Source organism: Sciurus vulgaris (genome assembly GCF_902686455.1).
Source record: "Sciurus vulgaris genome assembly, chromosome: 5".
Lineage (NCBI taxonomy): Eukaryota > Metazoa > Chordata > Mammalia > Rodentia > Sciuridae > Sciurus > Sciurus vulgaris.
Window position 1 is genome coordinate 36,522,998 of NC_136465.1, and position 23,403 is coordinate 36,546,400.

A 23,403-nucleotide genomic window follows, 5' to 3' on the forward strand; every position below is an offset into this window, starting at 1 on the left:
TTTTTTTATTCACAAAATCAAAGTCCTGCAGATAGGAAAATTAGCATGCAGACAAGACCCAAAAGAAGCAAGCTGTGGGAAAGAGAATGTTGAAATAAAAATGGAAAAGGAACCCTACCATCGGGAAGACCAGCCCCACCCTCAGAAATGAGTCCACCCCGAGTTCACCGGGAGTCATGGCTCCTTTCTGCTTGTGGCCAACCTTTGCCCCTTCAATTTCAAAGTCGGGGCATCCTCCTAGTCTTGCCTCCTTCCCTCCTGTCTTCCCTTTTCCCTATCTTCCTACCTCCCTTCCCTCTTACCTTCCACAGAGAAACCAATGTTCACCAAGAACCTACTAAGCTCCAAGCACTGTTCTGAGGCACTACAGAGAGCTGAAGTCTTTTGGGTTGACCCTGCTGCCCTTTTCCAGAGATGGCATTCAACAGCCATCATCTACGGGGGGAAACCAAAGGAAAGCCCTGGAACCTGGTTCCCTGCAAGAACGCGATTGCCAGGTCAGTTGCCTCCTGGGTTGGTTCCACCACTCTGTCATCCATCTTTGTCACCTCTCCCTCCATCCTCACCTGGATCCGAGTGATTGTTCACCAGATCCTGGAAGTTGACAGTTCTAGAGCCACTGATTTGGATGATTTGTGGCTGAGACACCAATGCAGGTGAGAGGCATCTGTGGCATGTTTTACTGTAGAAAGTCTAGACTGGAGCAAGGGAGCATTTTTTTCTAAGGTGTTTGAGTAGCAATTAGGAGGACAAGGGAGACTTATTATTTATAATTTAAGAGAGTGAATAATATAATACCTAGCCCTATAGTCTACAACTATTTACCCTCAAAGGGAATGAATGGACATGAACTCAATGGAGCAAGAGATCCAAGGAGAGGAACTGTTACTCCCTGCATCCCTCCCACACCTGAGCCCAGCCTGCCCTACAGGTACCATGGATAGGCATTGAGCTCACTTGAGCAAGGGACCAGACTCTCTAGTGTGTATGAGAGAGACAACAAAACTCAAATTCTCTCTACTCTCAAGAAATAACATCAAGAAGCCAGGCACAGTGGTGCACTGTAATCCCAGTGGCTTGGGAGGCTGAGGCAGGAAGATTGTGAGTTCAAAGCCAACCTCAGCAACTTAGCAAGGCCCTAAGCAACTTAGCAAGACCCTGTCTCTATATAAAATATGAAAGTGACTGGGGATGTTATTCAGTGGTTAAGAACCCTTGCACTCAATCCCTGGTACCAAAAAAAGAAAAAAAGAAAGAAAGAGAGAAAGAAAGACAGTTTCCCCATTGCATATCTATTCATCCATTTATCACTTAGCCAAGTCTGCTATTAGCAAATACAGACTCAGGAGTTCAACTTCCTGAGGAAGACTAACCACAATGCGTACTAGTTGTATGCCTGACCTTGGAAATCTTGTGCAGATCTTTTATGCCTTACAGGAGAGGAAAGGCTTTGGGGAGAACAAAGGAGGTAAGATGTGCAAAGGGTTTAAGAATAGTGCTTGGCACATAGTAGAATCTAAATAAATATTCTCTTATTAGTCAAGAAATGTTAAAATCCCTAGTATGATCCAGTACCAGGGATATGATCCCATTCCCTAAGCTGGAAGGTTGACAAGAAAACCACACAAGATAACCAGTACAGACCAGGGAGTCCAGGGGAGCAAGGTGCCTGGACACCCAACTAGTCTGGGTGGTAAACTGAACTCTAAGTACAGAGAAGCTTTCATTAGGCAAAGTAAGGTAGGAATGGGAACAGACAGAAAATTCTGGAGAACAAGAGACATTTGATTATGGTTTTATATGGCTAGAGTAGATCATGGAAAAGTCACTGGGGCAGAGAAAGTGTAGTCAAACCAGGGTGAGTCTGCCATGCTAAGGAGTTTGAACTTCATTCTAAAAGCCAAGGGAAGACCCTGAAGATTTCCAAAGACCTGGCCCCTTGGGTTGTTGAAAAACCTTCCCACGGTCCACCCTCATCCTTACCACATATCTGAAAGAAACCTTGACTTGTTTTCTTTTGTCATTTCAAAAATAGCTGCAGGAACACTTGTCTGGGACTTAAATTGTGGTTGATTTTTCCTGAAGCAGCAGTTATGATTCTCTATGCACAACTAGCTAGATAGTAAACGTTCGCTCCTGTGAGACCCCCTCCCCCATTTCTTTTCTCATTTTGTGCAGTCATTTCCAGAAAGGGCTCAACAACTGCATTTCTTCAGCTGAGGCCCCTGATGTGGATGGACACATGGCTAGGCCTTTTGCAATATTTAGGGCAAACCACTTGGCTGAGCTGTCAAGTCAGGGCAGAGTAATCAGCAGATTTATTTGAGGATACGTATTTATGGTACTAAATGGCTGTTCTAAATGGGGTCATTATCTGGCCTTTCCAAAGTTGCTATAAATGTCCCTCTAGAATGTGGATACCCACAGGAAGTCCATCTTGCTTCCTGGACATGACTCGGAGACAGTTTTTATGCTGGCTCTTGTCAATGCACATGCATGTGCTTGGTAGTTTCAGTAGTGATTCTTGAATGCTTAGGCACAAACTCATTGCCAGAGGCTTTATTAAATGTTTCCAGGGTAATCAAAGGCAGAAACAGAGATGTGTTGAATAGTCAGTGGAGGCTAGGGGTTGAAATGCAGCCCTAAATTACTCAAAGCTTAGTAGAAGCTACAGAGAAATCATACCAAACATCCTGGGACCATCTCTCAGGTTATCCTCTTTCTTCCGAATTTGGGGGGGGGGGGGGGGGGCGGTGCCCTCCAAGGGACCATCTTCAAGGAATAGCAGGGGTGAAGCCTCTCAAGTGTGCTCCTCAGAAGGGCCTAGGTGGCCACACTTCCACCGATACAGAACCTCTTGGTTTCCATTGTTCTAGACTACTCTGCAAACATACTTTGAGACAGAGATGCTTTGAAATTTCTTGCAAAATGTCTGTGTCACACCCCAAAGTATCTTCTCCAAATGTTCATGTTTTGGTTCCCTTCCTCTAAAGCTTGTACAACAGAAACAGGAACAGATTCTTCAAGAACAAACCAGTTTTTATTTATTTAAAAAACTAATTGGGTATGTACAGGCATAATCATGTGCATACAGAAATACACAATGATAGCCAATATCAACATATTCAGGTGCCTCCAAAATCTGATATTTGAATACAGTTAATGAGAAGGGGAGGCTACTACTTTAATTTTTTTAATTGTCCATGGACCTTTATTTTATTTATTTATATGTGGTGCTAAGAATCGAAGCCAGTGCCTCACACATGCTAGGCAAGCGCTCTGCCACTGAGCCACAACCGCAGCACATAAGTTTGAGAAAACATTCATGGACCTTTTGGTCAAGAAAGATGAAGGTCCTGTCCAGTCTAGCAGGATAGAATTAGGCAAGTGTGGGCAGGGAGGGAGGGAGAATGGAATTGCTCGGTTTAATAAAGTAATGGGAATGTAGGTTCCGTACTCTGGCAGTTCTAGAGGAAAAAGTCTTCTGGGCCTGGAAGATGAAAAGGAGAGGAAACATGGAAGAGAAGAGTCTAGAAAAGACGAGGAGGCACAGCCACAAGGACCGCCGCTTAAGACCTGGGCAGGGTCCAGAGTCTGTGGAATGTGACGTTGAGCTGCAAGTGGTTGCCTGCTCCCAGCTGTGCAGTAGCTCTCCCCTCCAGCCCTATGTTTTCATAAAATCCCTGGGCTCTTTGGTGCTCTGGGAAATGGAGAGAGAGGGCCAGGTTTGGGTGAAGAAAGCAGTGGGGCCTGGGAGCAATTGAGATGGGCAGGTCACCATGTTGAGAAAATGCAGGGATTTGTATCTGACTATGGTGGGTATCTAAGCCCGTCCCCAAATCTGGACAGTCATCAGAAATTTTGATGAGGTCATGAACTTTCTATATCTGGCCATGGTACAGAGCTTCAAGCAAGTTCATTTGAATATTAAGGGAAGAGGTGTTGCAGAGGCTGGGGGACCTCAGGAGCATCCAGGCAGCTGATGCTAGTTTAAGAGGATGTACAATTATATGTGGAAATAAAGAAAAAGAGGAAGAAAGAGAAAAAGGAGAAAAAATAAAATTTACTTTTTATTATTTCCAGATTTGCCATTCTGAGTTTTCACTGGGCACCACAGTAACACCTGTGGCCCTCTCCTAGTATTCCTATGCTGAAGCCCTACACCCTGATGTAACTGTATTTGGAAATCGAGTCTTTAAAAAGGCAATCGAGATTAAATGAGGTCATTAAAAATTAAGGGATATTATAGTGATTCATACACACCCAAATTTAGAGTAGTACTACTCAAAATAGCCAAATTATAGAACCAGCCTAGGTGTCCATAAACAAGTGGAGGGATAAAGAAAATGTGGTATATCTACACAATGGAATTGTATTCAGTCATAAAGAAGAATGTCATTATGTCACTTGCAGGAAAATGAATGGAATATGAGAGCATTATGGAAAGTGAAATAAGCCAAACTCAGAAGGTGAAGGATCTTTTGTGTTCTCTCATCTGGAAGCTAGAGAGAAAAAAGGGTGGGAGGACAGGTGTGTGTTTTTGGGGTGGGGAATCTCATGAAAATAGAAAGGAGATCAGTGGAGTAGAGGAAAGGAACCAGGGGGAGGGGGAGAGAAGAGAGGAAGAGGTATAGGGGAATGAAGTTGACCAAATTGTATTGCCCAATTGTGTGCATGTACGATGAATCCCACATTATGGATGATTATAATGCACCAACAAAAATCATCTTAAAAGGATCCCAAAAGCTTCTAGGTTAAATCATAGTCTATAATATCAACTTTGTACTATAGTAAAAGTTGTATTTTCATCTTGGAAAAATAAAAAGATTAAATGAGGTCATAGCAGGGGTCTTTAACCAACAAGACTGGTGAACTTGTAAGAAGAGGAAGAAATACCAGAGACTGCCCTCTCTGCATGCACAAGAGAAAAGGCCAGTTGAGGACAGTGAGAAGGTGGCCATCTGCAAGTGGGGGAAAGAGCCCTTCCAGAAGCCAACTGTGACGGCACTTTGACCTTAAACTTTCGGCTATCACATCTCTGAGGAAATCAGTTTCTGTTGCTTACACCCCCCATCTGTGGTAGTCTATTAAAGGAACCCGAAGAGACTAATAGAGCTCCTAATGTAGTTTTCATTATCTTTTCTTTTTAGTGCCACTATAGTTTGACTGTTTCTGTCCCCTCCAGAATTCATGTTGAAACTTAATCCCCAGTGCAAAAGTATTGGAGGTTGTGGCCTCCTACCACCTTCTTCCATATGAGGACGGACATTCCACAGGAGAAGGCAGCATCAGCATGCCATCTCGGATGCAGAGAGCCGTCCTCACCACACTGAATCTGCTAGGGCCTTGGGCTTGGATATCCTACCCTTCAGAACTGTAAAAAATAAATTTCTGTTTTTTATAAATTACCCAGTCTCAAGGATTTTGTTACAGCAACACAGAACAGACTAAGACAAAAATGCCTTCTCAATTTTTTCTGCTTGATACCAAGGAGAGTTTCTAGTAGGCCAGTTCTTCTTTGTAATTCCTTAATTAATGTGGTGCCAGTCTCTGTGCTTTCTAATTGAAATAGTTTTCCACCTTTTACAAGTGCAACCCACAAGAGCCCCATAGTTGAACAATGGCCAGTTGTGTACAAACAATTATAATTTTTTCCAAAATGGAAATAGTTTTATTGGATTTTATACTATAAAAGGAAGTTCCAAAAGAAATACATCTTTATTGTTTTTTAAATTCAAATAATACAAAAACTTAAAAGAGATATGAAATCTCCTACCACACAGATTTTTTTGTTTTACAAAAATACCATAGTAGATGTGTACAGTTATAATTGGTTTTAGATTCCTATAGGTCTATTTCATAAATATCTTTGTCAGTAGATATGGGATATCATTTTAAATGCTTACATACTATTCCATTTCAGATTCTCATAATTCATTTAACAAATCTCTTGTTTTTAAACATTTAGAAGTTGTGAAGTCATATACGAAGAGATAAATGACCTGACCTCTTGTTAACATTTTTGTGCACTTGGACCATTGTTTTCTGAGGATATATTTTAGAACTGTGTGTCAGATTCAATTTTTTTTCCTGGTACTGAATATGGAACCCAGGCCATCAAGCATGCTAGGCAAGCACTCTTACTGAGCTACATGCCCAGTCCTCAGTTATTCTTGAACACAGGTATTGAGCATTTTCTAACACCAGCTCTGATTGATACTGGAGATGGGGCAGTGATCAAGATGAACTTAGTTTCTCCAAGGTTTTAGTGTGGTGGGAAATTCAGGTACTAGAAAAGGAATTAAATTGTTATTAATATTTTCACGGGTAAAGTACCGGGCATTTGGAGAGGACATGCCCTTCTTAAAGACTCTTGCTACATCTAAGTTATTCCCTCAGAAATTTTCTGTTACAGTATTCTCCTCCCAGCTGCAGGTTTAAAAGTGCTGGTGCCCTCTGTCCGTAGGCAACATAGGAACTCATGCTGTTTCATCTTTCTGGACAATTCCAAAGGCCAAAGTTGCTTCTCATCATGCGTTCAGAGCAACTATTCATGTAAGGTTCTGGTTACTTTTCTATTGTCCTGTCCATTTGTAAGAAGATACTTAGCAAACCTACCTTCATGTGTGCGAGATTTCAAAATGCTAATTGCACAATTTCCCAAAGAAATGCTTAAACCTCACACCTGCAGGAAATCGTTCAGACCTTGGAGTTGCTCCCTTATCTCCTCCTTTGTCCAAACCTCCTTGACTTCACTCTGGTCTGTGGCATACAACTGCATAGTTCTTTCCACCCTTGTGGGGCTGCTACAGCCTTAGTCTTCCCAAACAATATCCCCTGCCACCCGCCACACACACACTCTACTTCTGAGGACTCAGAACGGTCCTGTGGTGACTGGGACTCCTTTTCCCTAATGCATACCTGTTCTTGACTCTCTGCACAAAGTATGTCCATGTGGAAGGCTTTGGATGAATGGAAAGAGGAAATGAAGGACTGAAGTCATGTTCCAGACTGATCCAGTCTGGAAGAACCTGAGGAATTGGGTAAATCCCACAATGATCTTATTTAACCATTATCCGGGCACACCAATTATGCTGCTTATAAATGAATCAGAGAAATAAAGTGCCAGTCATTCATTCAATGAATATTTATTATACTCCTAATCTGGGCGAGACTTAGTATTTGATGACACAATGTATTTATAATGATATGATGATCACAAATTATTATCTATTTCAGTTATTGTTGCATTAGCAAAACTACAACCTTGGAAAACCAAAATCTAGCAGATGAGATTGGTAGGTTCCATCAAAAGATAAACCATTCATTATATCAATAATCAGGGTATGTGAGGTGAACCCCTCAGGGAAAGCTCCTCCCGGAAGAACTCCCGGGGAGTGGGGCTTTCCTTGGGATCTAAGAGGAGACAATTGGATGACTGACCTGAACTAAGATGGAACCCATCCCATGTGGCCAGCCGCCATGCCGGTGGGTTCACACTGTGCTGTAGGATGAGAATAACATCATGGTAGGTCAGAAATCTGTCTTTGGGAAACTTACTTTTGTTACTACCTATATTTTTCTGTAATTGTTTCCTTTTTGCTTTTCTTTACCATTGCCCTTTTGAAAATGCCAACTTGTCTCCTTTGTGCTGAGATACCCGAGAAATGGAGCTTTTGTGCATGCTCTGGCTAGGCAAGCTCTGGAGCAATGCAGTTAGCAGAGGAATCAAAGCCTTGGGAATAGAGTAAATTTCATCTTGCTCACAGTATCAATCCTTCCTCCTTTTCTTTCTCTTCCTCTTCTTGCTCGCTTTTCTCCTCTTTGGATCCCCCCTACCCCCTTTCTAGCCCATAGCTCAATGATAAACTGAGAAGTGGCCAAATTTCCAGTCTCCACCAATAAACTATGCAGAACAGGAAGTTCGACCCTGACCCTAAGACCTGCCACCAAAGGAAATTATCCTCTGATAGTGTGCGGGGTTTTTCCCATTCCACTTCTTGAATTTTTACACTTCAGTGGGAGAATAATATCATCCTTTGATTTAATTATAGTAGAGCTTTGTTCTTCCAATGCAAGAAAACCTTAGTGATAAGGCCCAGTGAGAAAATACAGAGGCTGTCCTAAGCAGGACTGATTACTGGAACCCTCAGTCCCATTTGAAGGGCAGTGTCTCAGGTTTTTAATTAGTTTCAATATAGTTCCTGTATTATTGTATTTTCCATGTGTTTTTGTAAACGAATGTTTCATGGGTGGTTGGGTCGTTAGTGCTCTCCCTTAACAGGAAATATTTGGGTCTTTGCACAGGAGCCACACAGAACGCCTGCCCAAGCTCGGAGGAAATCAATGCAAAGATAAACCAAATCCTGGCAAGTGGTTAATAATGGCTCTGCTGACTGACAGGCAGCACGCACACTGCCAGTCAGGCCAGCTTGGAGGGTGAAGAGAAGGGACAAATCAAACCATGGCTCCAATATTTGTTGTCGGTGTTGGAAACAAATTGTTGGAATTCAGAAAAGAGGCAATCATGGGCAAGGCACCTCATTATTTGTTTATTGACTTTTATTTTTAGACTTTAAAAATGTTCCCATTGTTAACCCTCCAGGCACGTGTACAGTAGCAATAAAATCACACAATCAGCAAGCTGACCATAGCCAGCCAGCTCCTAAAATTGTTTAAAACCAATTCTGACTGTCACTTTCTCTCAAATCCAATCCAAAGTCAATATCCATATTCTTTGCTCTCTTTCACAGAGGTCAGAATACACATCAGATGCGGGACGCCAGTAGTACAAGTGCAGTTTGGAGCTGAAATTTGCCCTGCAGTACAGAAAAATGAGAGCAAAGTCCTCCTTAAATGTTTGCTAATTGATTTTTGAGGGCGCATTTTTTACCCTCCCTGGCAACACCCGACGGTAATGCAATGGCATGAAGGAAAACTCCAAGGGTCAGCTAGTGAGCCTGGAATTTACTAGCTGTGCGCCTTTGAACAAGCTGGCCTTACCAAATCCTCATCTGGCAGGGGAAGGGGGATATGATGCTTATTTACATATTTACAGGATAGAGAGGTAATATTGGTACCCAACAAATTCGGGGGAGCCCAGATGTGTGCCAGCAGTTGTTTAAAGCATTGTGGATAGTATCGGGAACAATAGGGACAGAAACCTCGTCTTACTATTTAAGGTCATGTGGATGATGCTGAGAAATAAACCATAAGAACTGTAGCAGGAAGCAGGAAGTCAAGATGTCACCACCCTCGACACAGATTAGGGGTTGGGGACAGCCTTCCAGGAGCAAGGCTGAAGGGTGAGATGGGCCAGAGTGGCCAGGTGTTGGCAGGGAAAGTGCTGAGCGACTGGCCAAGAGGGCTGTGTGGCGCAGGCCCCACCCCGTGGTCTCAGGAGGCGGATGATGGCTATTAGCCGCTCTAAGGTCGGTGTCACCCTCAGCCCAGCGCCACGCAGCGCTGCGGGCAAGGGGAGCGGCCGCAGGGCATCGCCCGGCCGACAGGTGGCGCCCACAGGCCGGGCCCCGGGCCCGCGGGCGCACTGTCACCAAGGCGGGTTCCAGGGGCAGACAGTGAGGGCGCCCAACAAAGGAGACCCTGCGTGTCTGATGTCTCTGTTGGTTGGTTTGGGGGATCTGTTACTGAACATATTTAACTGTTGAGCGATTTGGTGTCTGTTCGGTCCGGAAGACACTTTTGGACAATTCAGAGGAGCTAGTGTGATCTGACAGACCTACTGGCCTGCTGGGAAATCGCGTTGACAGCCTGACCTTGGCTCCTACCCCTTCATGACCCCTACCCCACTGTCCAGCTGAGACCCTGGCTTGGCTCTCCTTGGGTATTCCCAGCACCCTTGCTCTCCTCCTCTTATCTTTGAACTTGTTGGCCACGGCCTATCCTGAGCCCTCCTTCTGCCAACACTCCTGCATCCAAGCGGTGGAGTGGAGAAAGCAGCCCAGGGCTCCTGTAAAGCCCGGCCAGGAACCTCCAGGCGGCCTAGGTGTTGCCCAGGGATCCTGCCTCCTGTCCCCTCGGTTCACTCCCATCACATTTGGGTGGCTGTTTGGCAAAGAGTCCCCATACCAGACGCCCGGGACCTCTTCTGAGGATCTGATGGACACAGTGAGAAGTTTCCTAAGTGTGCTCCACATCCACCCGCCTACCCTTGAGTCTGCCCCTTCCTCTGGGGACTGTAGCACATCCTATCTAAGGCCAACCCCTGTCGTCTACTGCAAACCCACGCTTCTCTCTGTTCAAGGACATTAGGCCAACAACTGGCCCTTTTCTTTCTTATATCTCCAGCTTCTCTCTTTTTATTGGATTTATTCCCACTAGCATGCATTCTTGCCTTAAAAAAAAAAAAAAATTAGAGCCTGGTGCGGTGGCAGTACGCTTGGAATCCCAGCGTCTCGGGAAGCTGAGGCAGGAGGATCGTGAGTTCAGAGCCAGTCTCAGCAATTTAGTGAAGCCCTCAGTGAGATGCCGTCTCTGAACAAAATACAAGAAGGGCTGGGGGTGTGGCTCAGTGGTTTAGTGCCCTTGTACCAAAATAAAAGAAAAAATAAAATTAGAAAACCACATTTCTCTCCCACCTCTATCTCAATTCTCCACTCCCTCTCAGACTTACAACAATATATCTCAAAAGAAGTTTTTTCTAGACCCTATCTCCAAATCCAATCTGTTATCAAGTCTTGTTGGTTTTTCCTGCAAGAACATAACTCTTTATATGACATAGCACTGTCCACTACATTGGTTGCCAGCACCCAGTTCTGAGTCACATCTATCGCTTGCCTGGATCATTGCAATAGCTTTCTGACTTGGTTTCCCTGCTTGTTCCCTTTCTCATTTTCAGCAGAAAGATTTACTCCTCTGCTCCAAGCCTTTCAACAGCTCCTCCTTTACATGAAGAGTAAAAGTCTCAGATAAGGTTCTACATAGTCTTCACAGCCCCCCAAACCTCCCTCCAGCATTTGACTCTATCTCCTCAACTGTTACAGCCCCTTGACTACTGAGTCCCAGCCACATGGTCTCTCTACTATGAAGCTCTTTCCCCAAAAGTCACATGTCCCACCTTCACCTCCTGGTCTCTGATCAAATGCAACCTTATCTCTAATTAACCTATTTAAAATTGCTTCCACACATGCATTTTCTAATCCTCTTTCTTGCATGGTTTTTCTCCACACCACTTATTACCATAAGATATTCTGTGCAATTTCATTTTATTATATCACCTTCCTACCCCACTGGAATACAGGTTGCATGAGACCAGGAATGTTTGTTTCTGCACAACTCTATCTCCAATAGGAGATAGTGCAATAGTTCCATGAATGACAAATGCTCTTATTATTACATGTTACCAGGAAGACAAATGGAAGAAGTAGCTTTAACTCTAATCAACCCACTTCATAATATAAGTAAACACATGATAATAGGCATATAAGGATATGGCAACTAAACTCCAAAGATGGAGCTCCAAGCTTTTGATATCCATACCTTTGTATGACTTCATCTTTTGGATCTGGGTTGGCTGGTGACTTTCTTATAACCACTAACAGAATGGGACCTAAGTGTCACTGGGGGACTTCCAAAGCTAGGCCAGAAGAAACCTTGCAATGTCTGCTGTACTCTGTTGACTATTCTCTCCTGGGGACACCATTGTCAGAAAGAAGATTTTCTACCCCATGACCTCTTTACTGTGAGGAGACTCAAGCTAGCCAGAGAGGCTTCATGAACAGGGAGGTGCCCAGCCAGTCCCAGCTGCTCAAGTCATGCCAGCCTAGGCATGAGATATGTGAATGAAGAAGCCTTCTGGGATACCAGCTCAATCACAGCTGTGGTGACTCTGGCCCCAGCCAGCATTTGATTGCAACTGCATTAGAGCATTTTGGAAGCAAGCGATAACACAAACAAGGACTAACTCAGGCAGGGCAGCCATTGTGGATTCAGGTTTACCAATGCTGCCCAGCATAGGTACACGCTGCTTAAAGAAACTCCAACATAAGAAATATAATTTTAAAGAAATAAATTAAGGCCTACAAGAGCATTGTCTTATTACAGGGGCAGCTTCCAAGGCCTTTGCAAGCATTCATGTAGAGAGTACCTATAAGTACTTACCAGAAGCCCACAAGCAGACAAACAGAGAAATGTTGGAAATAACTACTGTTGAAAGACAATTAGGTGCCAAGATAAAGTATCCTGGAATTTGTAGTGTAAGTAAATGAGAAAATTATCCAGTGACCAAAATAAAATTCGCACACAACCTTTTGGGAACAAACACAGATATCAGCTGTTGTTAATTATAGTGCTACTTCAAAAGTTAAGTCTCAAGATAATCAAAGCCACTTCAGTCCCTGAACTGCCTTAGTTTCCATTGACTGGCCTAGAGTACAACTAAGGAGAAACAGAATTGAGAACTGAATTTTTTCCAAGTTAGCGGTCTACATAGCCCTACGTTACAGACAGCTGCGAAACTCCCAGTGTATCTAACATCTCTGAAAAGAAGTTGCTACTATGTGTGCAAGGTTTATTAAGTAGTTCAATAACACAATCCATTAACCCATAGAACCATCAAAACATGTCAGGAGTTTCATGCCTTTTAGATATTATGGGAGATTGCTGAAGATTTAGAAAATATTTACCCTTGTTTATTAACCAAAACATTTGCTCGATTTTGGATTCTCTCAGTGGAGCATTAAAATACTATGAAAGAACTGTAGTCAGTGAATTGTAGAAAAACTAACGGTATCTAGTTCAGGACTAGAAAAAGGACCCATCAGCCCCCAGGGAAGCCTTGCTGGTGTGAGAGGCAGGGCTAGGCTGAGAGGCCACCCCAGCTGAGAGAGTTTGATCATCGTGCTTGGTGAAGAAACAGGTGTTGTTAGTATTCTGCAGAGAGAGGGTTGCAAGGTTGGTCTGTCTTGTGGTTAAGGAAGAATAAGATAAAGGATGCTTTGATGTTTTTATTTAAAGCTTTTGCTCAATAGTTCAATAAGAAGATTCATTAACCCACGAAACCATCAAACTTGTCTGGAATAGAATAAAGTTACATGCTTTTTAACTACTATTGAAGATTAAGGAATGATTGATACTTTTTGTTAATTGGCATTTTTCCCATAATCAAAGAAGGATTGAACACACCATCTTAACCTGCAGGATAGGAATGAGAACTAAATAGAGATGGGTGAAACCCCAGATAAAAGTGGGGGTTTTCTGTCTCACTCGATTGTTGTTTACATTTTCCTTTAAAGAAACTGGTACCTTCTGGCAAATCTCTCAAGAAGAAAAAGAAAAAGCTATTTCTGAAAAAGAATTCTGCTTTAAAAGTGCTGGCCATGCTTAGCTTTTGAGCACTAAAATATAAAATCATCCAGGTAAAGGGGTTGGCCCACTAGAAAGAAAACTAATCAGGCATCAGGAACTATCAGTTCCACCTTGAGTTCCAAGCAATGCCTGCAGGAAACATATTCTGGGCTCCCAAAGAAGGTGAGAAAAAGAGGAGAGGGAAGGGACTATGGGTTATGAATGCTTTGGGGGATTTTAAGAAGTGTGATAGACATGAGCAGTGAACATTTCAGAAATAAGATGAATACAATAAAAGAACTCTTGGGGAACAAATGATGGAATCGAAGTCTCCGAAGAGATGGAGCGGAAGAGCCCATGGAGAAGAATTAGAAAGTATAATAGAGCCAAAGAAAATGAGGAAAGGGGTGAAGTGGGGATATGTAAGTTTTTAGCAGCTCTTCAGTTAGCAATATGATAAGAGCAATGAAACAGAATAGCCACTGGAGATAAAAATCAACTGAAACAGTCTAAAGTAAGATATTTCAGAACAGATTACAATATTTTGTTCCAGTTTTCATTTTGATGAATATTTTTAGTACACAGAAGAATATCTTTGTTAATAAAATATTTCTGTTGGTTTCTCTCTCACCACTAATGATGGAAAGGATACCACCTTCAATGTCAGAAATTTCTTTGGGGGAGTCCTGAGAGTTACACACTGCGGGCAGCTCCTTGCTCTTTTTGGGGGGCGGGATACCAGGGATTGAACTCCAGGGCACTCCACCACTGAGCCACACCCCCGGCCCTATTTTGTACTTTAGAGACAGGGTCTCACTGAGTTGCTTAGTATCTTGCTTTTGCTGAGACTGGCTTTGAACTCCTGATCCTCCTGCTTCAGCCTCCTGAGCCCGGGATTACCGGTGCACGCCACCACACTGCAGGGGCTGGTAGTACTGGTGTGCGCGATGGGATACATATTTTAGTTCTTATTGTAGCCATATGCTGGCAGGTGACTTCCTGGGAGGGTGATCCCCTCCTGCACAGCCACACTTCCCTGCCCTGGGCATGCTCGAGGGAGTGCTGGGTGTTGCCACAGGTCCACAGGTGCAAAAGATCTGATGAGGAGGACTCAAAAAAAGGAGGAGCCCAGAGAGACTGTTCTATGAGAAAAGCAAGCTCTTAGAGAAAGGTAAGCAGAAATGAAATCAGTGAAAAGATTTACAGACTCTGTGGCCCAAAGAGAAAGAAGACTATCTCAAAAACTTAACAGAGCCCTGATGTTTGTAATTTACTTTAAATTGCACAAAAGGGTGAATTGATAATAGATGGTTGCAGCTGTTTATAGGTGAACATATATAAAGCAAATAGTCAAATGCTAATGATAGGACCAGGGTAGGTATATGTGTGTGTTAACGATAGAATTCTTTCACCTTTTCTGTATGTTTGAAAATGTTTTTAATAAAAGGTTGGGGACAGGAAGGGACTAGACTAAGTGAATGTGATCTGAATTGCCATCTGTAAGTCAGACTTAGTACTTGCCCCTCCCATGGAACTGTTTCAGTGGTGGCTCTTTTCTTTTTTTATGTACCCCTTCCACATTAACTCTTTTCCTTGGGGCATATTCTCAAGATCCCTCTGAGCATATTCCACAGTGGAATTAAGCAGCATGGCATTTCACAAGAGAGACTTTCAAAGGAAAATATCTTCTTTTTCTAATTCTGGCTGGTAAACTTCTCCCCACCAATGCCTCTCCTTCCCTTCATGTAGATAATATCATTTAACTGATTGCAAAGGGGTGGGCGGAGAGGCTTCTTCCTAATACATAGCCGCATAGTGGGTGTTGGGAATTGTTGCTGAAGCGCCTGCTTCTGCGTTCCCTAGGAGTCCATCTCTATGGAGATGGCTACTGATCTATCACCCAGAAGGACCCAAGCACCAAACCACCAGTTTTTCCCCTTTTGACATAAAAGTCCCCACATGCAAAATGAGAAGAAATTGGTGCCAGAAATTGAGGTGACAATCAGGAAAGCAAATTAGTATCAACTGCTATAAAACACAGATGTCACCGGGTGTGGTGGTGCATGCCTATGATCCCAGCTACTTGGGAGAACAAGGGAGGAAGATTATAAGTTCAAGGCCAGCCTGGACAATTTAGTGAGACCCTGTCTCAAAATAAAAAATTTAAAACGGCTGGGATGTAGCACAGTGATAGAGCCCCTGCTGCATTCAATTTCCTCACTACTCCAAGTTGGGGGGGGGATTAAAACCTCAGGATGTCAAGAATTCACAAGTACCTATGGATTCTTGTGGGTCACAGGAATGTACCAAAGGAGGAAGGCTGCATTAGACAAGGTTCATTTAGTTTCCTCCATTTACCAGTTTTGTGATCCTGGATAATAACTTTTTGACTATTAACTTTGTTCTCTGTCCTATGAGGAGAATAATGCCTCCCTGCAAAGTTGGGACAAGGGTCAGATGAGATCATGAACGGAACAGAGCCCAACCATGTGTGTTTCCTGATGTTGCTTCCTGATGTCAACAGGTGTCAGTCACTGATCTACACTGGCTCTGCCTTGTGGGGTAGAGATTTCAGGAAGCATCTGGGAGAGACACATTCATAAGACAAGGAACTTGAAAGGTGGCTCAGGATAAAAGAGAAAGGGGTGCTTGTTTTAGCCCATTTTTCATTACTATAATGAAATACCTGAGGCTTGGTGACTTTATAAAGAAAAACTTATTTCATTCACAGTCCTAGCAATTCACGAGCAAAGCACCAGCACTCCACTCTTAGAAGGACCCCACAGTGGACACTGTCAAAAAGATAGGAGCACATGTGGGAAGAAGAAACCAGCTCAGAGCGGTACAGAAATCAGGCTGGTTCTGACAACAACTTGCTCTCATGAGAGCTCAGGGGTCTCACAAGAACAAACTACCCTTTCCAAGGTCAGTGCCTCCAGTGACCTAAGGACCACTGACTAGGTCTCCTCTTAAAGATTCCATATCGCCTCCATACCACCAAACTGAGGACCACCTTGAACCTTTGTGGGGCAAGCCACATTGAAACTGTGATAGCTCCCATAGGGTATGGTGTTGAAACCAGCCTGATGGAGACCGAACAGAACATGGAGAAGGGTTTGCAGGACATTGAGTAAGAGTGACTGAAGGTTGATTTGTTTCTGATGATGATGAAGGAAGCTCCTAGTGAACCAGGTCAGCCACAGATGACAATTGAGAACTTTAGGGGACAAAAGAGAGAAGAACAAAACAAAGCAAACGAGAAGCTCAAAGGCAGTGACCCAAGGAAGGCAACTTCTGGAAGGAAAAAAAACGGCACTGGGTGAGTTTCCTTTTCTTGTCTTCTACCTGCAGGCGGGGGAGATTCCGCAGCCTTCAGCATGACTGACGCTTAGGTATGACCAACCAGCTCCACTTTCCAGGAATGTCTTATGTTCCAAGAAATCCCTCAATTCTAGGCAAAACAGAATAATTGTTAGTCTACTAAAATTCTAACAGAAACCTGCAGTTTTTCTAGCCACAGGAGACAATAGACTTTGGGACAATTGCAGCCGTTGGAAAATGAGAAGTGAAAGCTAGAAAGGGGAGTGCTAGTGAAAGGGAGCCCTATTTTTTTTTTTTTTTTTTTTTTGGTGGTGGGGGGTTATAAATCTCTAAATGCCTAATTTCTCGCTGACTTCTGAACCACACATGCTGGGAGCACACTTAAAGCAGCCCAGCTAAGGATAAAAAAAAAACAGAACTGAGATTCCGGTTACTCCTCCAGAGACAGAGTTTTCAGTCTGAATCCAAAAAATGTTAATTACCACTTAATACAACAGCAACACAATCAACACTCTTCAGAGGTATGTTAACAGAACCCAGAATCTCTACAACATAACACAATGTCCAAGAGACGATCTAATATCAACATACTAAAATACCAAGCTCAACATACCAAAAATTGTGAAGATCTGATCGACTTTCAGAAAAAAGACTCACCTAGAAATAACCAAGATACTAAAATTAGCAAGGATTTTATAATAACCATGCTCACAGAGAATGTTTACAAAAAAAAACGAAGAGATGATAAACCTCAGATGAGAACTAGACACTATAAAAAGAAGCCATATTAGTCAGGATTCTTCAGAGAAACCAACTGAAAAAGTGTGTGTGTGTGTGTGTGTGTGTGTGTGTGTGTGTGGAGAGAGAGAGAGAGGGAGAGAGAGAGAGAGAGAAAGGGAAGGAAGGAAGGAAGGAAGGAAGGAAGGAAGGAAGGAAGGAAGGAAGGAAGGAAGGAAGGAAGGAAGGGGAAGAAGAAAAGAGATTTCTTTCACGGCATTGACTCATGTAATTGTGGCACTTCACAACTCCAAAATCTGCAGGGTGGACTAGGTAATCTAGTAGGCTGGAGACCCAGGGATAGGCTGACATTACAGAGAAGTCCAAAGGCAGTCCACCAAAGAACCAGGAAGACCCAGGTTCACAAATGAAGTCTGAGGCTGTCAGTTGGAGAACTGGAGAATTTCCTCTTGCTGGAGGATAAGGCCTGCCAACATTACAGAGGGAAATCGGCTCTCCTCAGAATTCACTGAAAAAGCTCATCCAAACATGCCCTCACTGAGACATCTAAAATGTTTGACCAAATATCTGAGCACTGTAGCCCCATCAAGCTCACACATAAAATTAATAGAATAAATATCAAGCTGAAATTCTTTTTGGAAAAAAAAAAAAAAAAAAGTCTAAAACAAAGAAAAAGAAAAAATGTAATACCCATATAAATGCAGCTACCCTGTGATAACAGGGCCTCCATGCAAAATTATTACTGAAACCTTCAATGCTGCAGCACTAGTCTCTAGTCTAGAAGCTTCTGCAAAGGCTAAACTTCAGTTCACATGTATTATTTTAAACTCTTCTACCATTTACATCTGTAAAGACAGCCAGTATAAGATCTCTCTTTCTGGTCTTCATTTCTTTTCTTTTTTCTTACCTTATTACAAGTGCAAGACATTGAATAGAAATGAAAGAAATGGGCATCCTTACTTTGTTCCTGATCTTTGGGGGAAAACTGTTCAATATTTCACCATTAAGTATTACATTAGCTTCAGGTCTTTTTGTAGACATCCTGGTCAGGTTGAGAGTTCTCTTTTCTCTTATTTGACTGATCATTTTGAGCCTTTGTTTTACTTTTGCTTTTTGCCTTTCTTGTGTTTTTTCTTTTTAAATCATAAATGAATTTTGAATTTTTTTCCAAATACTTTTTCTATTGAAATAATCATGTGATATTTCTCTTTTATTTTGCAAATGTGACTGATTATTGACTGTTAAATCAATTTTGTACTCCTGGGAGAAAATCTACTTGGTCATGAAATTTATTCTTTTTTAAAAAATTTATTGTCATATTTATTCTTTTGATGTATTGCTGGATGTGATTAGCTAATAGTTTCTTGAAGTTTTTGTGCCTGTATTTATGAGGGACATTGGCCTATAATTTTTTGTAATGTTTGTCAAATTTGGGTATTAAGGCTCTGCTGGCCTCATAAAATAATTTGGAACTATTCTCTGACATATTTTTTAGAAAGTTAACTTTTTCTTAAATATTTGATAGAAGCCAGCAATGAAATAATATAGCATGGAGTTTTATTGTGAGGATTTTGGTAAATTCAACTTTTTTTTTTTTTTTTGGTATCAGGCATTGAATCTGGTCACATCCCTAGCCCTCTTTTTATATTTTAGAGACAGGGTCTTGCTGAGTTGCTTAGGGTCTTGCTAAGTTGCTGAGGCTGGCTTTGAACTCATGATCCTCCTGCCTCAGCCTTCCAAGTTGCTGGGATTACAGGTGTGTGCCAACACACCTGGCAAATTTAATTTTTTTTGGGGGGGGGGGGTGCTGGGGATCGAACCCAGGGCCTTGTGCTTACGAGGCAAGCACTCTACCGACTGAGCTATCTCCCCAGCCCCTCAATTTTCTTAATAAGTGAAAAATTAATCAGATATCCTATTTCATCTTGTACTAGTTTTTCTAAGTTATTCAAGGAGTTTTTCCAATTTCATCTAAAATGTGGGATTCATTGGCATAAAATCGTTCCTAATACTCCTCTGATGCTTCGAAGGTAGGATTTGTAGTTATAACTCCTCTTTCATTCCTGACATTCGTAATTTCTATTCATTTCTGTGTTTCCAGTACTTCATATCTTTTTATCGCTGAATACAATTTCATTTTATGAATATACATTTTATTTACCCATTTATCAACTGATGGACATTTGAGTTGCTGACACTTTTTAGCATTTATTAATAATGGTGGTATGAACACTCATGTACAGATTCTTATGTTGATTTCTCCAGTGTGTAGACTGGCTTGCTGCTTTGATCCCAACAGCCCCTTCCCATTTGCCACCCACTCTCAGGCTCTCAATGATACATGCTAAAGTGAGTTTTTCTGGGTTCCTGGCCCTGAAAGTCAAATGGATTGTTTAGCCTGAGCTGAACCTGAGGTGAAATCTTGAGCCGCTCTAGACACCTGGACACTCAGGCAGCCTAGAGGTACAGAAAAAGCCACAGAGGGTACAGAATTTCATTAGTTGGTTGAAAACCATGGCTTAAGAATTCTTGTGCAATATGTAATTTGCCAACTCATGCAAATGAACTCACATATTGTAAAATTTGCCTTGTAGATTAGCTTTGTTCATATGCACATTCTCTTATCCCTGAAAATCTTCCAGAATAACTTGTTATATTCTGGAAAAAGATTTCACCCCTTGGAATCCATATCCTCCTCTGTAATTTGCACAAAACTCCAAAGGACAAAAAGCCAATAATTCATTTTTTTCCTTCACATTTTTATCTTTTACCCATTTTATCACCTTACCCAGAACCATTTCCTCTGAAGTCTGTGTGGGAGTCTCATGTTAAATAAGAATTGGGCGAGTCCTTCACTTTCTGCTTTCCTCCTAAGGGGATTATGGGTGAAATTATTGAAAGATCTTTATATCGGATAATAGGCCAGGTCCTGAATTAACTTAATAAGTAAATAAGGAAGGAGCAGAAGGAGGTTAACTATGTGTGAATTTATAGATGTTTTGGTGTCTGGAGCCCATGTAAATAATATATTACCTCGCTGTAAATATTAACTCTGCTCGAGTTGAGGTCTTTAAACACAAATTAGCAGAGCTCCAGGGAGGGAAGAGAAGCTCGGTGCTTAATGATCTTTTTAACACTAGCTCCAGGTACTCGGGACCCTACAGGGAATTCCTGGAATGGGTAGTCCTTAAGACGCTGATCTCCAGTGCTGAATAGTTTGAAAAGGGAAAAGGAAAACGAATCTTCTCTCTATAAAATAAAAACTGAACCACTCAGGCAATTAATCCTTTCAGAACAATTAAGATAATTGGTATTGGCCTGGAGACTCGGGCTTTTAAACATTCAGTAGGTTCTCTCTCTCTCTCTTTTTTTTTTTTTTTTTTTTTTTTAAGGTAATAAAAGTGGAACCTTTGACCAAGCTCATTAGTAGAGGCAAGGGCTTGTCTGGGGACCCAATGTGATCGAAAGCCCGACATGTCTTTCGTCTCTCTGCAAAACCCACAGAGGAAAATCCTGTGCAGGTCCCCACCAAGTCACCTCGACCAAGTCTCTGCCTCCACTTCTGCTCCCATTTCCGCATCTGCACAGTGAAGATGTTCTCCATGATTCCATTTTCTTCTCCCCCACCAGCCCCCAATCCCCAACTGCTGTGGCTCTGTGACAATTGTCCCCACCTGCCTCTCCTTCCTCACAGCAGTGGTACCTCCACCCATCCCCACTTTGAAATCACTCCTTTTCGCACCTCTGTGACTTTGGCCAGCTGGGCCCACGCACCCCACCTACCTCCACCCCATCTGTCCCAGCAGCTTCCCTCCTTCTGCTTCCCCTCAACTTCACCTTGGCCCTGTGGGCTGGGACCTTGGGACCTTTGTGCCCCCATTTTAATGGACTATGAAGCTGAATATCCTCAGCTTCATTTGTGACTTTTGCAATCTGTTTAACTTGGCTGAGTCTCACTTTATTGTTTATCTGTTTTTCCTAGATGAGAATATTTGAAGGATCAATGAAGCAGGTTATAAAGTGTCCATATGTAACAGGCTTATAATTTGCACTTGATAAGTGAGGCCTGCCTTTAAATGTGCCTGGTGAATAAAAGATGCCGAGTAGTTTTTCCCAGCCTCCTTCCTTCATCTGGGGCTGGAATTCCTCATTCCCATCCCACCCACTCCCATCCAGGATTTCACAGGTTTATTTCAGGGATTGAGGAATGGTCATAGCCCCGAGTAAGCTCTGAGTTCACCCAGGTGGATTAGGGTGAACGGCTTGGCTGACTGTGTGAGGCGCCCAGGGCAGTTACCTGATTGAAAAGTACTTTAGTATCTTTAAGTGTATTTTATCAGTTAAAAAAAAAAAGTTCTACTTTCTTTTTAAATAAGAAATGTGGAAAAAATAACAGAATGAATCAGACAACATTATCCTATGTAAATTTATGATTACACAAATGGTATGCCTTTACGCCATGTACAAACAGAGAAACAACATGTATCCCATTTGTTTACAATAAAAAAAAAGATAAAAATAAAAAATAAAATAACAAGAAAAAAAAAAAAAAAAAAAGAAATGTGTAGTATTTAGCTAGTGTATTGTAGTCTAGAGAAGAAATCGTCCAGGCATCTGGAGACTCTCACGCTAACTGAAATAAGCCAATCTCCAAAAACCAAAGGCCCAATGTTCTCTCTGATCCGCAGATGCTAACACACAATAACGGGAGGGGGAGGGAAGAATAGAAGTTCGGTGGATTAGATAAAGGGGAATGAAGGGAAGGGAGAAGGGGTGGGAAGAGAAAGGACAGTAGAATGAGCCAGACATAACTTTCCCATGTTGGTATATGAATACACCAGAGCGAAACTCCATGTCAGGTACAACTGCAAGAATGGGGTCCTAATTAGAATAAGTTCTACTCCATGTATGTATAATATGTCAAAATACACTCTACTATCATGTATATCTAAAAGGAATGAATAAAAATTTTTAAAAAATATATAGAGACTTGGAGGAAAAAAAAGGAAGAAAGAAAAAAATTGTCCAGGCAGCTGCCATCTGGCTGACCAATATTATTTCTAGGGCCTAAGATGACTGCCAAATATGGGATGGAACCCAAGTTTTCCTAGGTCTCAGCAATGCTTCAGGGAAGTAGCATTAAGAGTAATTACTCAATTTTCAGCCTCTGTCTTCCTGCTAAAACAGGAATGCCACCCCTCTGAAATGCCACACAAGAATATCTGGACACACTTGGGAATCGTCTGCAGCGCCCAGTCATCTGGAGGAGTTCCTACTGGGGGTGCCAGGGTGCCACCAGGCACCGCGCCTCTTCTTGCTTGTTCCCTGGATATAGTTGTTTCCTGTAAGTGCTGTCGCTGACTTCTCATGGTCTCACAGCACTATCGCTTCAGCCCCAAGGTTTTAGCAAGTGTTTTAAAACAGTTTTTCAGCTTTTGCTGATGGCCTTCCCTCTTTCTTTCTAGACAGGTGTGTCTGGTGCCAGACTGAAGTGACCACCCACCTCCTGCCATGGCAGTGAGAGCCTTCTCACACCCAGCTGCTTCTTCCCCACGGATGGGTCTCTCTCTGAGGAGCTGCCCAGTTCGTCAATCAGACCTCATCTCCAGTAGCTACTCAAGCCAAGCTTCCCGGGGAAACTCCTCAGCCCACGACAAACACATGACTTGTCCTGCTTGTCCACTGTGGATGACAGAAGATTAGTTTAAGAGGAAACTCCACAAATGAGCTATTTTTGAAGCTTATTTATTAGATTCTGTTATTCAAAAAACTGGAAAGTGCCTGGCCAATAGCTCCTTAAGGTATAAATGTATGATCATAAAGAATGATTTAAAGTAAGTTGGGTAATCTTTAAAAGATAACTGGTTGCAATCACATATGCCAGTGAAGTCTTTTACAGATAATGCTCTAGTTCCATCTATATTTTTGATGAATCTAGGAAGGGAAAAAAAAAAAAAGAATGGAGACCTGTTTTTAGTGGAGAAGGAGCACCCAGAACATGGTTTTGAAGTCGTGGTTCAAAATTACTCAGTACTTCCA